A 17106-nucleotide genomic window follows, 5' to 3' on the forward strand; every position below is an offset into this window, starting at 1 on the left:
GCACAGAAAGGTGAAATGACTTACTCATTGTTACATAACTACACAAATGCAGATCCTGTCACTCTAAACCCCTCTCACTCTAAACCCTCTGGCTGGTGTACCATGATGCTTCAATAGCTTGGCAGATCCAGGGCTTAAACTCAACCCTCATTGCCCCACCCCACCCCCAAAAGTTACTATTTTGTAAAGCAAAAATAAAACAACATTTTCCCTATATCCTATAGTAACCCCTTAAAATCACTTTTTAGAGCAGATTAGAGCATACTTCACTGCAAACAGCAAAGTCCTTTTCATAAGAGATGCTGTTGAAGATGGCATAGTTTAATCTCTTCAAGAGTTTCTCCTCCTGGATGTCTACAAGTCAAAGAAATGTGTCTGCATGCTATTTTTAGAGATCATCATACACACCTCTGAAAATAAGGTCCTCTTAACTTTTTAATATTGAACACATACTCCCCCCCCCCCAAATTTTTTTCTGGTTTGTTTGTTTTTGAGTGGGAGGAGACTGGCTTTTTAAAACAGTAGAAAAAGTTATAACTCCAGTAAAAACTATAGAATTCTTATTCATAAAGGTTCACGTATACTAAACATACCACTTATTTTCCACAAAGGTAGAAGTTGTAATAGAATGTAAGTTCCCTGAGGTCAGGGACTATTTCATTTGTGTCCTTTTATCCTTGAACCAAGCCCAATATCTTGTACTCAGTGGGCACTTAATGAATGTTTGTGTTATTGAAGTATTCTTTTATGAACCTAAAGAGGACCATATTTGTGATTTCATTGATATGGCCAACTCCCAGATGAGGAAACTCCTTTTAATAATACAGAGCAGGCTGATTTTTTCTCTGGTAACAGGATTAATGCAGAAATAGGATTAATGTTATTATGTGTATATATATATATATGTGTGTGTGTATATATATATATATATGTATATGTATAGAGATATATAGATATGACCTATATCAGATAAACTGCTGTCTAGGGGAGGGGGGAGGGAGGGGAGGGAGGGAGAAGGATCTGAAGTTGTAGGGCTTGTATAGACAAAAGTTGAGAACTATCTTTGCATGTAACAGAAAAAATAAAATACCTTATACATTAAAAAAAATAATAATAATAATACAGAGCAGGGGCAGCTAGGTGGCCCAGTGGATAAAGCACTGGCCCTGGATTCAGGAGGACCTGAGTTCAAATCCAGCCTCGGACACTTGACACTTACTAGCTATGTGACCCTGGTCAAGTCACTTAACCCTCATAGCCCTGCAAAAAAATAAAAGAAAAGAATGCAGGGCAGCACTTTTTCTGCAATATTTCATTTTAGAGAGTTGCTTAGAGCCTGCGACACTCCAAAGTACAGGGACCAAACCATATTAAAATGCAATTTAGAAATATTTCAGAAAAAAATAAAAATATGATACAACATAGATGATGTTTGTATGTAGTTTTCTAGGGTAATATGTGATACACAGGGATCCTTATGTATTGGTAAGTTTCCTCTCCCTTTCTATTTGAGTTTGATACCACTGGCCGAAAGCACTAAAAATTTAAATGACTTTCCCATAGTCACATAGCCAGTATGTATCAGGTTGAACTTGAACCCAGGTATTCTTGGTTCTGAAGTCAACTCCATCCACTTTATCCACTATGCCATGCTGACTCTTAAGCTGACATCATCATATTTGGGTTGCATGGATGGAGGAATTAAGAGGATGAGAAATAAATGGAACATGTAAAATGTAGCTAAACAATATACTATTTCTTTCCCATCCTCTTAATTATTCCATCCATGAAACCCCAAATATGATGATGTCATACTTTAAAATATTTGTCTGCAAGAGCAGATGGGAGAATTCCATTTTACAAATGTAGGAGCTCAGATCCACAGAAGTTGATTGATTTATCCAAGGCTCAGCAGCCTATTCAGCGGTGGAACTACTATTCACCTAAGCTATCCAGTGATGGTACCTAGACTTCTATCATCCCTCTATTTGCTTCTTAGATGGGTCATACAGTGGGTACAACAATATAGCAGGAATCCTCAGCTATAGTAGAATCAAATCTCCCTATGGCCCTAAATCAATTTCAAAAGACCAAGTTGACATCACTATGTTAGAGTCAAGTTACAGTGTGTCTGACTGTAGCTGATCAGACCAATATAAGCTTTACCACAGGTGAGGCACAAATAGACCACGTGAACATTTGGAATGGATTCCCTAAATTTGAGCATCTCGAATTTCTTTTGAGCTACTTCAATTCTGCTTTGCTCATGGAGCTTAGCACCTTGTTTGATGAGGGCACCGCATGCTGGGGAGTCCTGTGCCACTGTCCTCCACATCACACAATCAACTCCAAAGTTCTTCAAAGAGACCTTGAGCATGTCCTTGTATTACTTCTTCTGACCACCATGTGAGCACTTACCTTGTATGAGTTCTCTGTAAAATTGTCTTTTAGGCAAGCTTATGTTTGGCATTCAAATAACATGGTCGGTCCATCAGAGTTGTACTCTCTGCAGTAGAGTTTGAATGCTTGGCAGTTTAGTTCAAAAAAGGACTTCAGTATCTAGTACCTTATCCTGTCAGGTGATCTTCAGAATCTTCCTAAGACAATTCAAATGGAAGCAACTCAGTTTCCTGGCATGGTGCTGGTATATAGGCATATGACAATGAAGTCAGCACAATGGCTCTGTAGACCTTCAGCTTGGTAGCCAGTTCCATACCTCCTCTCTCCCACACTTTCCTTCAGAGCCTTCTAATCACTGAGCTAGCTCTAGCAATGTGTGCATCAACCTCATTATCAATATGTAAATCCCTGGAAAGTATATTGCCAAGGTAAGTGATCTTCTCCACGGTATTCAAAACTTCTCCATTTGCTGTAACTGATGGTTCTACATATGGATGGTGTGGTACTGGCTGGTGATGCACCTGTGTTTTCTTGGTGTTAAATGTTAGGCCAAAATTAGCACAAGCAGCAGAGAATCAACCCATACTTTGTTGTATCTCAGCTTCAGAGGCTACATTGAATGCACAATCATCTGCAAGCAAAAAAAAATACACACCAACTGTTCCTCCACTTTAGTCTTGGCTTGTAGCCTTTTCAAGTACAATAATTTACCATCAGTATGGTAGGTGACCTTGATGCCATGATTCCCCCTCATTGAAGATCTCTTTAGCAGCTGAATGAAGGATGAATTTGGAGTGGAGAAGAGTCTTAGGTAAGGAAGAACAATTAAAGGATTATTGCAATAGTGTAAACAAGAAGTCCTGAGAGCCTGAAATAGGATGATGATTATGTGAGTGGAAAGAAGGAGACATAGAGCAGAAATGTAGAGAAAGAAATGACTAGATTTGGCAACTGAATGGAAGGAGATGTGGCGGGGAGTGCATGAGAAGAAGCAGCTATTGTTCAAGATAAAGCAGAGCTATTTTGTAAAGTTAATTCTATAAGTTGCATTTAATCATTGTAACAAAGTTGAGCATCATGAGGGGATTCTGAGATGAAATTCACACAGTTTATCTCATTCTGATTCCAAGGCAAAAAACAAAAACCCTTCAGAAAGTGGCATGTGGTTTGAAAAGCATGGGGTTGGGGGGTCAGCACATGGCCTTGGATGAAAATCCTCAATAAGTGCAGCTGTCCCTGCAGAGTACGTCCTGGGAAAATTATAGCACAGCTGTGTAGTATGTCCCAAAGAGGGCATCAGTGTGTGAGTTGAGTCTAATTGCATGCTGCTCCCATGTATCCATCCCCTTCCCAAAGAGGCAGCACAACTGGGTTCAGCTCACTATAAAACACCTTTGGCAAGAGGGATTTCAACAACCTAATGACACTGAATTTAAATAGCTTTATGTCTTTCTGCTTCCAATTTCATTCATTTCAAAGCAGGCATGTTTGCTTCAAATGACTTTTAAGACTGTCTTTAGCTGAGAATGTTTGGTTGTTATATGAGTCATTTGATTTTTACTGAAGGTTGAGAAGCTCTTCAGAGCATACAAGAAGGCAAAGCTATGCCAAACAATAGCATTTCTCCACAATCTATATTCACAGTAAAAACCCTTTCTTCCTCTATTTGAGGTGGGGGTATATGGAAAAATCTAGTTCCTTTGTTCCTCTAGTGAATCAAGAAGCATGAAATTCATTGGACTCTAGAGTTAGAAAGAGCCTTCAAGCCTGTACCTTTTACATTTTACAGACAGAACACTGGAGATGGAACCAGAACTAAGTCTTCTGACTCTCATTGTAGGTTTCTTGCCACATAAGAAGACTAAGACTCTTATGGTGTTCTTATAGGAATATTTTAAGCCTTTTTACCTTAGCCTCCAAGCTGAAAAGCCCAGTGTGCATAAGAAATGACAAAATACAAATACATATAATACATACATATCTGTGTATATATAAATATATCGTGTGAATATTAACCCCTAAGCCTTTGACAGAAAAAAAGGACAACTGGGGCAGCTAGGTGGCGCAGTGGATAAAGCAACGGCCCTGGATTCGGGAGTACCTGAGTTCAAATCTGGCCTCAGACACTTGACACTTACGAGTTGTGTGACCCTAGGCAAGTCACTTAACCCCCATTGCCCCGCAAAAAAAAAAAAAAAAAAAAAAAAACAGAAAAAAGGACAACTGGGGCAACTAGGTGGCACAGCAGATAAAGCACTGGCCCTGGATTCAGGAGAACCTGAGTTCAAATCCGGCCTCAAACACTTGATACTTACTAGTTGTGTGACCCTGGGCAAGTCACTTAGCCCTCATTGCCCAGCCAAAAACAAAAAAAGACAACTGCGTTTATAAGCATTCCAACCATATCTATAGAACAGAAATATTTCATCTCTTTGTATTAGATATAATATAATTTAATAAATATTTTACTTCATAAATACTGCTCTGTGAAAAGCATTATACTGACCTTTCAATGGATACAAAGTCAAAACTGGCTTCAAAGAGATTATAAAGCTAGGTCCTGATTACATCATTATTTATTTAAATTGATATGTGTATGTTATTTATAAAACAGTTATTTAAGGATTTAAAATACTAAGATATTTGTATTAGAATATATCTAAGTATATCTAAATGTAATAATGTACAAAATTTACATTATATATGTCATATATGTGTGTATGTGTATATTATATCTATGTTTTATATCTTTATAAAATATAATTATATATCACAAATAAAATAAAAATAAAAACAAACAAAAAAAGACTCCCCTGAAGTGGTTGCATTTTTCAAATTCATACTCGATGTGTGTATACCCACATATATACATATATGTGCATACACACATACATATCTACATATATATCCATTGGGCTTGAACCAATTACTACATTTTGTGTAATCATAATCTTGAATAGTGTGAATTTGATTATATGCAACCATGTCAAGGGATCCATTATCCATCCTAATCAGGATCTAGCTACAGTCAAGTAGGAAGATAACATAGAAATAATCATCGTACAAAGCAGAATATAAATTTGGAAATTATGAAAATTCTGTATCCAAGAAATGTAAATATTGATTAAGCAGTGTAATTATAATTCTATAGATAAAATGAATGGCATTCAAACACTTAAAGGATCTGATACACATTGAACAAATAAAATATGAATTTAAACATTCATTAAAAAATTAATTTGGGGTACCTATATGGTATAGTGAATGAAGTGCTGGACCTAGAGTCAATAAGATTCATAATCCTGATTTCAGATCTGACCTCAGACTACTAGTTGTGTGACCCTGGGCAAGTCACTTAACCCTGTTTGCTTCAGTTTCCCCATCTGTAAAATGAGCTGGAGAAGGAAATGGCAAACCACTTGAGTATCTTTGCCAAGAAAACCCCTCATGAGGTCATAAAGAGTCAGATGCAACTGAAATGACTGAACAACCAAAAAAATCAAATTAAGGTTTATTATGCATTTAAAATGTTTAATGTACAATAATTCTAAGAAGGAAAAGAGCACTGAATTATATAGTTACATTAAAATCAGCCTCTATAACCACAGAGAAATGGATGCAAGAGGGATTCTATTGTTTCATATTAGAATTCAGCCTAATATTTATAGCAAAGAAGGCCAATGTTAAGATATCATCTAAAACAATGATAATGATAAATATAATACTGTGATAGGTTGACAATTGAGTTTTGGAGGATTTTAATAAAAGGGCTTTCTTTGCTGTTCCATATTAAGTTCAGAATATATCAAATATAACACATTTTCTGCCTATAGGTGGCAATAGCTGTGCTATTCACTTGACAGTATGATCCATGATTGCTGTAGAATGTAGACAAGACATGACAATTTGGAAATGGAAAAGAAAGGAAATTAATTCAGAAATACCATTTTCACACAGAACTAATAATAGCAATAATAATAATAACTCACACTTTTGTGTGAGTTGTTATCACTTACAAAATATGTTCCTTGAAACAACCCCTGTGAGGTAAGTAGTACATATATCATTATCCCTATTTTAAAGATAGAGAAACTGAGGACCAGAGAAGTTAAGTGTTTTGCAGCAGGGATTCAAAATCCTATCTTCTGATTCCAATCTAGGTTTCTTTTTCCTAGTCCACACTTCTTTCTCCATATGACACTGCCGAAAATATGAAGAAAAAAAATTCACACATTAAAAAAAACTTAGAAAGTTTAGCTCAATTTGTGAAATACCACTGCATTTCCCAGAGTTCAAAAACATCTTTTTTTATTACAACATTGCTTTGCAACTATGATGGGCTATTGTGTCACTATAGGTCTCAGTTTCCATATCAGTAAAATGGGAAGAGCAATATTTGTTCTACCTACCTTATAAGGTTGTTTTGAGAAAAGCATTTTGCAAGCCATAAAAAGATATGTAAATGTGATCTTTTAGTATTTTTATTGGATCTTAGTGAGGAGGGAAGAGTTAGGCATTAGTACCCTATTAAAGAATTCTTCTAGTCCTGATCATTCTACTGTTCCCTCCCCTTATTTCCATGGAAGTACTTACCAAAGAGAGCAAATAAAAAGGAATAGGCAAATGGATGGCGCAATAAACAGAGCACTCAGCCTAGAGTCCAGAAGACCTGTATTCAAATCCTGTCTCAGACACTTAACTGTGTGACCCTGAATGAGTCACTTAACCTTTGCCTTAGTTTCATCTGTAAAATAAGGAGAATGATAGCACCTAACTCCCAGGGTTCTTGTGAGAATCAAATGTAAAGCACTTAGCAAAGTGCCTAGCAGGCACATTGTAAGTGCTCTATAAATGTAAGTTATTATCAGCTATATTACTACTTTAATTTAAAGATATTAAAAAATAAACTAAATTATATGTTTGAGAGACCTCTCCATGTGTATATCTTTAGGTCTTTCAGCTACGTTATTCACCCACTTCCTCTAGCTGGAGTGGCACTCAAGAAAATCATGGTTCGGGTTAAGACTCAAGGTGGAAATAAATGTAGTTGAAAAATGAAGAAAAGAAGGAACTTGTGGAGAGAGTGTTATTGAACTGAGGAAGGTTTTCCCCTCTCTCAAGAAAAAGGAGTCCCAATTCTTTTTCTCCTTTTACTGTCTTCTAGTCCCCAACCTTTTAGCCTTTAAGGGAATAGGGAGGATATTCCCAATTTTATCCTCAACCCCCACAAAGCTCTATTGGGGTGAACAAAAAGGAAAGGGAATCTTAAGTCCAAAGTAAAGTTTAAGCACTTCGATTTATAAGCATCAGTAGAACCATCTGATAAGAAAACTGTGTATAAAGATGGCAAATGTACACACTAGGATTCAATTTAATAAGTACTCATTAAATGCCCATGGTTCAAAGAGCACTGTCCAAGGCACTGGGAGTTACAAAGTTTAGGTGAGACACAGTCCTTGCCCACATGTTGTTTACAGTCTTACTACCCTCTCCCCCTTGCTTTCCCCCATTCCCTGCAGTTACTGAGTGGGTTGACTGGATAAACAGATTGGATGAAATTAGAATCAACAGCTCTATTCCTTCTGATGAGATAGAGAATCTGGCCTTATGTTCTACCTTGCCATTGCCTCCCATGATGCTCTAGGATTTATAATCTGCACTGTAACTATCCTCTGTGGTCCCCCAGTACTATCATATGACCTGCTTCTGTAACGTAAGGAACACTGAGCCTTGCTATCAATTAACTCCACTGAAGCACCTTAGGATATCTCAGCCTCTCCATCCACCCTGCTGCAACACTTTCTCTTATCTGTTGTTTTCTCCAATTAGATTATGAACTCCTTGAGAGCAGAAACTGCCTCACTTTTTCTGTCTGTATCCCCAATGTTTAGCACAGAATTTGTCACATAGTAAATACTTAATAAATGTTTTTTCTTTCATTCTTATGCACAGACAACCATAATACACAATATAACAAGTGTGTTGGAAAAATGTGAAGCAAAATGCAAGCATAATTTATAAAACCTAAAAATCTCAATAGATCTTCCCTTGTACGTTATTTCTCCAAGATACTGTATGTCTAAATAAAAGTAAATCTAACATTTATTGGTTGGTTAGGACATGGGATCACCAATTTTGAGTTTGAAAAGAACATAGAAGTAATTGATTCTAACTCCTTCATTCTATAGATGAAGAAAGTAATAAGTTAACTGACTAGTTCAGTGTCACACAGATAATAAGTGACAGGTCTTCTGAATTCATTCTAACATTCTTTCCATTGTACTACACTACTACTGTAAAATTTGCCGCATGATGTAATAGTGCATTTGTAACAATCCCATTCATTTCAACAAAGATGGGAAATTTTTTAAAAGCCATTATTAGTATAATCCTTTCCCTCAAGCCATAGAGCTTTTCATTACTTGTGCTTTTATTAATGGTGGATTTTATATAGACATGACCAACTAAAAACTCAAATAAGCAAGAATCATTTAGCAAAAGTTAATTGAAAAGGCAAGGCCCCTACATCAATCAATCATACAGAAGCCTTCATGTGATTAAGAAAAGCTGTTCTCCTTTGGCTAAGAAATAAAAGCCTGAAAACCAAAGGGAAGAGAATACCTGTTGCCTTCATTGCATCATTCAAAAGTGATCACACAAATCAACAGAAATGGAATCAGATTGAAAGATTCACTCTATTTGGTTACCTTAATAGCTTAATAGGCTTAAAGGATTATTACTCTCCTAAAGCCCTTGAGAACTTAAAAATCCTAATGAATTTGCTCTTAGAAACCCTTGTTTTTCCAAAAGCATTGCAAGCAGTAGTGTAAATTAATTTGAAACCTGTAAAGCTGTGGTCATTGGTATTACACAAGTATTTACTAAGGTTAGATATGTGAAGTTATAGTAAAAAAATTATCACATAATAATATTACTAATAATAATATCTGTAGTTGGAATCATTGTGATGATTAGCTTGGCACAAAAGACAATGGAGCCACCAGCACTTTTTAGTGTTCTTGGTACCACAAAAAGTCAAGAACCCTTAAAATAATTCACAAATACCCACCTACTAGAAATGCATCCATCTAGCTAACCCTGACCACTAATTTGGGAAAAGTACAAGTGCTCATGAAACAAACTGAAGATATGAATACGATTATTATGTGCCAGTATCACATCAAAACAAAACTGGAAACATATCACAATACTAATAGTAAAGTGCTTAATACCAGTTTTTGTCAACAATAATCTCAGTTGCAAGTTATACATTAACATATCACAGCAGATTAATTCAGGGTAATCATGAGAAATAGCTTCATTCCTAATCCTAGATAAAATGAAGCAAGAAAAAAATTGAGGGACTACTTCAGTTTGAAGAGAGAAAGTTGAGGAACACCAAGGTAATGAAAAATCTATACAATACAAACTCCCTAAGTGTTGCATAATAATAAAATAGATGACAAAAATAATGCCACTGTCTGAAATTATTTTAAAAAGGAGATAAGTCTACATGGAATGGAATTTTTAAAAGACCTTTTTAAGTTTGTCGGTATGAGTCCTACTAACAGATAAATTCAACCAAAAAATCTGGTGATACCTATAATCATCATTCTCTCACAATATTTGACAGAGCATGTAATAACATTTCAGAACATATAAAAGTATATGCTAGAACTTGTCCCTTTAAATAAGGACCTAAGGAGAAAAGTCGGAGCTATCTAGGAATACTCCTATGGGCAAGTATCAAATTCTGCCTTAGTAGATAGAAGCAACTTGCAAAAAATATTAAAGACCTACAGGAACACATTGGAAGATTACATGAATTTCTAACTTGACTGAGCAGTAGAAAACTTGAACACCATATCACTCAATGAAGGCAAAAAAGAGAAGAGAAACAGTTGAAATGGAATCCAGGAGGCAAAAACGCATCACAAATTCATGATGCCCTTAATCAACAATTGAAAGTGAAAGCCAAAAATTTACAAGGAGTCAACACAGTTCAGAGAACAAAAATAATTCATGACCAACAATTTAAGAAGCTAGGTTCTAGTATGTCAAGACAAACTATATTAGAACAGACCAGAAATGCCAATATTTGCACCCATTGGAAATTCATAAGTACACATGGTGCTGACCACCAAAGTAGACAAACCATCAATGCACATGAAATGGAGTAAAGATATGAAGGCTTTCGTTATGTACCATTATTATGCCATACCATAACAAAATTGGAAATAGGTTTTCCCAGTTGTAAGCGAAGACATCAGACTGGTTTCTACCAAAAGTGCTCTCAGCTACAAATGCAAAACAATATATTAATGATTTGTGCACAACAATAATTTTTTAATTCGTCCCTCTGGCTAGATGAGATGAAATAAAAATTTAATTAGGGAACTACTAAAATTAAAAAGGAGATTCTAAGAACTCCCTTCTCAGTTGGCCACATGAATACAACTAGCAGGCCAACTGTGTCTTTAGGTTCTCTCCTGACTCTCCTTTCTTTCTCCACAATGACCCTTTGTGGGTTCCTTCTCTCCCCACTTTTCTTTTTTTGTGCTTTCTCTCTTTACTAAAACTTAAGCTCTTTGAGGGCCCAAACTATATTTCTTTCTTTCCTTCTTCATTGCCTTCTCTCCTCTTCCTTCCTTTTTTATTTGGGGGGGGGGAGTGGGGCAATGAGAGTTAAGTGACTTGCTCAGTATCACACAGCTAGTAAGTGTCAAGTGCCTGAGGCCAAATTTGAACTCAGGTCTTCCTGTATCCAGGGCCAGTGCTTTATCTACTGGCCACCTAGCTGCCCCGTTTCTTTCCTTTCTTATTTTCTTTTAGTGTTTGTGGGGTTTTTTTTATTCCTAGTGCTGAACACAGTGCCTGGCAAATAGTAAGCACTTAATAAGTGTTTGTTGACTTGACTTGATAAAAAATTCTAAATCCTTTTAATCAGCATGTAAAAGCAAAATTTAAAGAGTTAATGTGATACAAGAAGTCAAAGTAGCACAAATAACAAAATAACTCAATAGCAATTAAAAATTTTATTACAGAGCTTGAGAAATAAAGAAACAAAAAACAAAGAGAAAACTCCCAAAGGAGAAAGATACAAATTTTCTCATTGTCTATATGGTGTCAAAAAGTCCAACAAAATGAAAACGCAGGTTGGACCAAATGAGACATAAGAGTTAGAAAACTGCTAATACTAATGAATGGCATAATATTTTTCTCCAAGAAAACGACTGAAACTTCTCACTTCTTTGCAAAACTAGAAAGTAGTAGAGATGGATAAGAGCCATAATTCTTGGACTCATTTGCTTCACAGGGCACATAAATTTCTAGCAAAAACTTTACTAACATTTCATTAACAAGAGGTCTGATCCTACCTTTCTTAACTGAAATTATCCCATATCAATTACCCAAAGGCAAAGAAAACAGTAACCATGCAAAGATTAGCCAATTATATGTTTCCATACTTTATGCAAAGGAGTCATAGCTTGCATTATACACGAAACATTTCTAAACACTTGTAAGAATATTGTCTCTGGAACAAAAACGGTATGTCAAAAAGCCTGAAGGGCATAAAAAAGCATCTTTTTTATTGATTTGATCATTCGTGAACAAGCTCCTTGATAGAGCCATAATCTTTCTGCTGCTTTTATTGATTTTCACAAAACTTTGATTCAGTTCCACACTCAGTATTACTCATATACTACAAATATGTTAAATAGACTTAAGCATAGTAAGAATGTTAGAGTATTTAATGTCCATATAGGAAACCATTCTGTACTTGAAACATGCCCCTAATGCAATGGTGTCAAGAACAATTAATATAAAACATCGGATTTCTCAGGGGGACACTCTAAGCTCATTCTGGTTCTACCTATTGTTAATTCCGTCATCTCTCTTAAATAGAAATCAGTATGATTTCCAAATTAAAGAGGGAGTTGAAACAAAATGTCATATTTAACAAGTCCTTTGATCTATGTGGATAACATAAAGCTATATAGTTCAACAAAAACCACATTAAACATCTCTTTCATCTTGTACAATCTTTCTCTAAAGATATTCAATATCATTTGGACATAAGTGAAAATTCTTAACATATGGGAAGGAAATATAGAGATTGAAGACTCATCTTGAAACAAGAAATCATTTTAAACTATTGGTTGAAGGTGATATATGCAGATACTTTGTTTTTCTTCAGGCAAGATGCATCAAGCATCAATCAAAGAGAAAACTGAAGCCAATGATATCAAGAGACTTAGTGGTATCCTGAAATCAGAATTGAATGGAAAAAATGCATTTAATATAATTAACATGTCTAATACTAGGGTTAATTTACACTTTTGAGAAAAGTGACATCTGCCAGACGTGATCTGATGGTTGCAATTATATCTCAGAGACTCACTATTTTTCATGGATTCCATCAAAAACATTCCCATACAATAAATATAGACCTTATAATGTCCTGAAGAACTTGGTCAATAATTGGACCATTATCAGAGACCCAACTATTGCCCACTACCACTAGGAAATGCATTGAATTTAAGAAGAATAGTCTTCATACAGCAGCTGGATAGAACATTGGGCCTAGAATCAGAAAGACCTGAGTTCAAAAATGACCTCAGATACTTTCTAATTGTAAGACCCTAAGTAAGTCACTTAACCTCTGTTTATGTCAGTTTTCTCAACTGTAAAATTGGAATAATAACAACACCTACCTCCCAGGGTTATTGTGAGGATTAAATGAGATAATATTTGAAAAAGTATTTAAAAGAGTGACTGGCACATAGTAGGCATTAAAAATGCTTCTAGCACCCGGTTTTCCACCATGGCGCAAGATCAAGGTGAAAAAGAAAACCCCATGCGGGAACTGCGCATCCAAAAGCTCTGCCTCTGTGTTGGACAGAGTGGTGATCGCCTGACCCGGGCTGCTAAAGTGTTGGAGCAGCTCACAGGCCAAACTCCAGTGTTGCCAAAGCTCGCTATACTATCAGATCTTTTGGAATCAGGAAAAATGAGAAGATCGCAGTTCACTGTACAGTCCATGGAGCCAAAGCTGAAGAGATTCTGGAGAAGGGGCTAAAGGTGCAACAATATGAGTTAAGGGCAACTTTGGCTTTGGGATCCAAGAGCATATCGACCTGGGGATTAAATACGACCCAAGCATTGGCATCTATGGCTTAGACTTCTATGTGGCCGGGCTTCAGCACTGCAGACAAAAAGCGGAGGGCAGGCTGCATCGGGGCCAAACACAGAATTGGCAAAGAGGAAGCCATGTACTGGTTCCAGCAGAAGTGTGATGGCATCATCATTCCTGGCAAATAAAGTCCTGTTTTCTATAAAAGATCAATAAAATGATCCCTGAAGTGTAAAAAAAATGCTTCTACCCTCCCCCCCTTCTCCATTAATAGATTATACCATGCCAAATACTCATAATCTAAAAGTTCAATGGAATGAAGATTATTCAAAATATAGAGACCTAGCAGAAGACATCAAAATCGTGAGGGAACAAGGTGTGGTCTTTGTCCCTTCCTGGAGTTGTAACAAGGAAGTTTTCTGTGAGCCTACAGAGCATGAGCTTATATACTAAAACTTTCATTCAGCCACAAGAAGCAATTATTTTCTCAACCTGCACAATAGTCTGTGGAACATTAAATACAAAAAGGAATAATAGCAGAATAGCAACCTCTGCTAAGACTGCTTGGCTCCACCAAAAAAGATGAGAATGAGATAATTAATAAATAATATTAGTAACAGATTTCCATAGTCTTTTGTAGCTTCCCCAATACTGTGCATGCATAAATTTCATTTGAGCTTCACAGTTGAGGTAGGGGCTAGAGGCATTGTCATCCCCATTTTACAAATGAGGAAATTGAGGCTTAGGGGCTAAGAAAGTTTAAGTAACTTTGCCAGGATCTAGCTACTAAGTGTCAGACATGAGATTTAAGCCCAGATGTTATCTGATACCAAATCCATCATTCTTTTTATGACTTTAGGCTATCCTTTGTTCAACATGAATATAGACTATATCATTAGTGGGCACTTAGTAGTGAAAAGACTATACTTGGAATTGAGACCTGAATTTGAATTTTGGTTGTGCTGACGTGGAAAAATCAGTTCATGGCTCTGAATCATAGTGTCCTTACCTTCAAAACGGGAATGATAAAACTTGAACTAGCTACCATTGTCTCTGTTATTTGCCATGTGGTTTTTGGTTTTGTGTCACCTGGGCTGTGAGAAGTGAGGAAACCAGTTGAACAAGGTTGTCCTAACTAATCCTACCCCTTCCCCCAATTCTGAGGGTAAACTCTAATTGGCAAATCTGCCATCTCTATTGCGGATAGAAGGTGGCAGATATTTATACAAAAGTAAGTTATGCGGCAGCTAGGTGGCACAGTGGATAGAGCACCGGTCCTGGATTCAGGAGGACCTGAGTTCAAATCTGGGCTCAAACACTTGACACTTACTAGCTGTGTGACCATGGACAAGTCACTTAACCCCAATTGCCTCACCAAAAAAAAAAAGATAGTTACATGATTTGTTGGTATTCTATGATAAACTTATGAGTCAGTCACCAAATATTTATTTAGCACCCACAGTGTGCCAAGCACTTTGATAGGTACCGAGGCCACAAAAGCAAAAGTCCCTGCTCTCAAGGGCCTTATTGTCTAATTAGGGAAATGAAGTGCTAACAATGGACAGACAAGCAACATGCAGGATAAATTGTAAATAACCAATAGAAGGCAGGGGACAGCTAGGTGGCTCAATGGATAAAACACCAGCCCTGGATTCAGGAAGACCTAAATTCAAATCTGACCTCAGACACTTGACCCTTACTAGCTGAGTGGCCTCAGCAAGTCACTTAACCCTCATTGCCCTGCAAAAATAAATAAATAAACTAATTAATTAATTAACAGATGAATGAATGAATGAATGAATAACCAATAGAGGGAATGCACTAAATGAGGGGATTTTAATACAAAAATCCCTAGCTATATTGCTAGCTAGAGCAGCTGGGCGGGGACCAGGAAGGACATACTGCAGAAGGATTCGAGCTGAGTCTTGAAGGAAGGAAACTGGGAAACTAAGCAGTGAAGGTAATTATTCTAGGCATGGAGGACAGCTGGTGAAAAGATGCAGAGATGAAAGAGGCGTGTCATATGTGGACTATTGAGTGTGGAGGAGGGGTAGTAAACTATAGTAAGACAGGGAAGATTCTAGGAGCTAGTTTATAAAGAGTTTTAAATGCTAAACAGAGAATTTTATTTTTGATCCTAGAGATAATATGGAACCACTGGAGCTCACTGAGCAGGAGGTAATCACAGTCAGACTTTTTGTTCTCATTCAGTCATTTCAGTTGTGTACAACTCTTCACGACCCCATCTGGAGTTTTCTTGGCAAAGGTACTGCAGCGATCTGCCATTTCCTACTCCAGCTCATTTTAGCTGGAAACTGAGGCAGAGTTAAATGACTTGCCCAGGGTCACATAGCTAGCAAGTGTCTGACATGGCTGGACTTGAACTCAGGTCTTCCTGACTCCAAGCCTGCCACTCTATACTGTGCCACCTAGCTTCACATAATCAGACTTACACTTCAGAAAAATCACCTTTACTGCTGATTGGAAGATGGATTGGAGTAGAGAGAGATTTGAGGCAAAGATGAGTTAAAGGGATATTGTAATAACACAGGTAAGAGGTGATGAGGGCCAGAACTAGGTTTGTGGCTGAGTGGGTGGAGAGAAGTGGATGTATATGAGAAGCAAATATACAAACTACAAGATTTGACATTGTATTAGACATGCAGGAGTGAATGATAACAGGGAGTAGGCAATGACATTGATGTTGTGAACTTGGGCGACTGGGACAGTAGTAGTACCTTGGACAGTAATAGAGAAGTTGAGAAGAAGGGAGGGTGGAGGGGGTACACATTATGAGTTCCATTTTAGATGTGTCCAGTTTGACATATTTACTAACATTTACTTTTTTGTGTGAGGCAATTGAGGTTAAGTGACTTGCCCAGGGTCACACAGCTAGTAAGTGTCAAGTGTCTGAGGCTGGATTTTGAACTCAGGTCCTCCTGAATCCAGGGCCAGTGCTCTATCCACTGTGCCACCTAGCTGCCCCTAACATTTACTTTTGGAGTGCCAGAAAAAGGACTTTCCATTCCTAACAGAAAGGTCATATGTTATAGTCAAAAAGGCAATTACTTTTAATTAGCAATTAACTCTATACTTTAGATTGCAGAGGAATAGGCCTGAACCAGATTAAAATGTTCTTGGGAGTTGTTTTAAAAATAAATAAAAATATAATACAACATAGATAATGTTAATTTGTGGTTTTCTAAGTCAATATGAATCTGGAGCTAATTCTTTATGAATTTGTCACCATTTCTCTCGAGAAGTCTGGGCTTGAAAACCACCTAAGATATGTATTACATATGTAGCCATTGACAGTTCACTTAACTATTCTGAGGTTCAGTCTGTCTATTAATGTGGTAACTATTTCACAAGTTCATAATGAGGAACAAATAATAAGAGAATGCTTTTAAAGTGTTTTTCAAGCTTACATGTATACTATAAATATTAGTTATTAATAATAATTATTACTGCAATCATTCTAGTGTGCCAGATAACATAGTTTTTCTTGTACTGGACAGTGACTTTAACACTTGTAATGGTATATATCATAAACACAGATACTCTTAACGTGA

At 36.8% G+C, this 17106-nt stretch overlaps 1 protein-coding gene and 1 pseudogene across 4 annotated transcripts in view; both read left to right on the forward strand.

Annotated features, from left to right (window-relative positions):
* SLC24A2 (solute carrier family 24 member 2) overlaps positions 1–17106 on the forward strand; it is a 345977-nt gene that overhangs the window by 109051 nt on the left and 219820 nt on the right. The window lies entirely within an intron of this gene.
* Positions 13226–13722, forward strand: LOC122737342 (annotated as a pseudogene).

Source organism: Dromiciops gliroides, chromosome 1 (genome assembly GCF_019393635.1).
Source record: "Dromiciops gliroides isolate mDroGli1 chromosome 1, mDroGli1.pri, whole genome shotgun sequence".
NCBI lineage: Eukaryota > Metazoa > Chordata > Mammalia > Microbiotheria > Microbiotheriidae > Dromiciops > Dromiciops gliroides.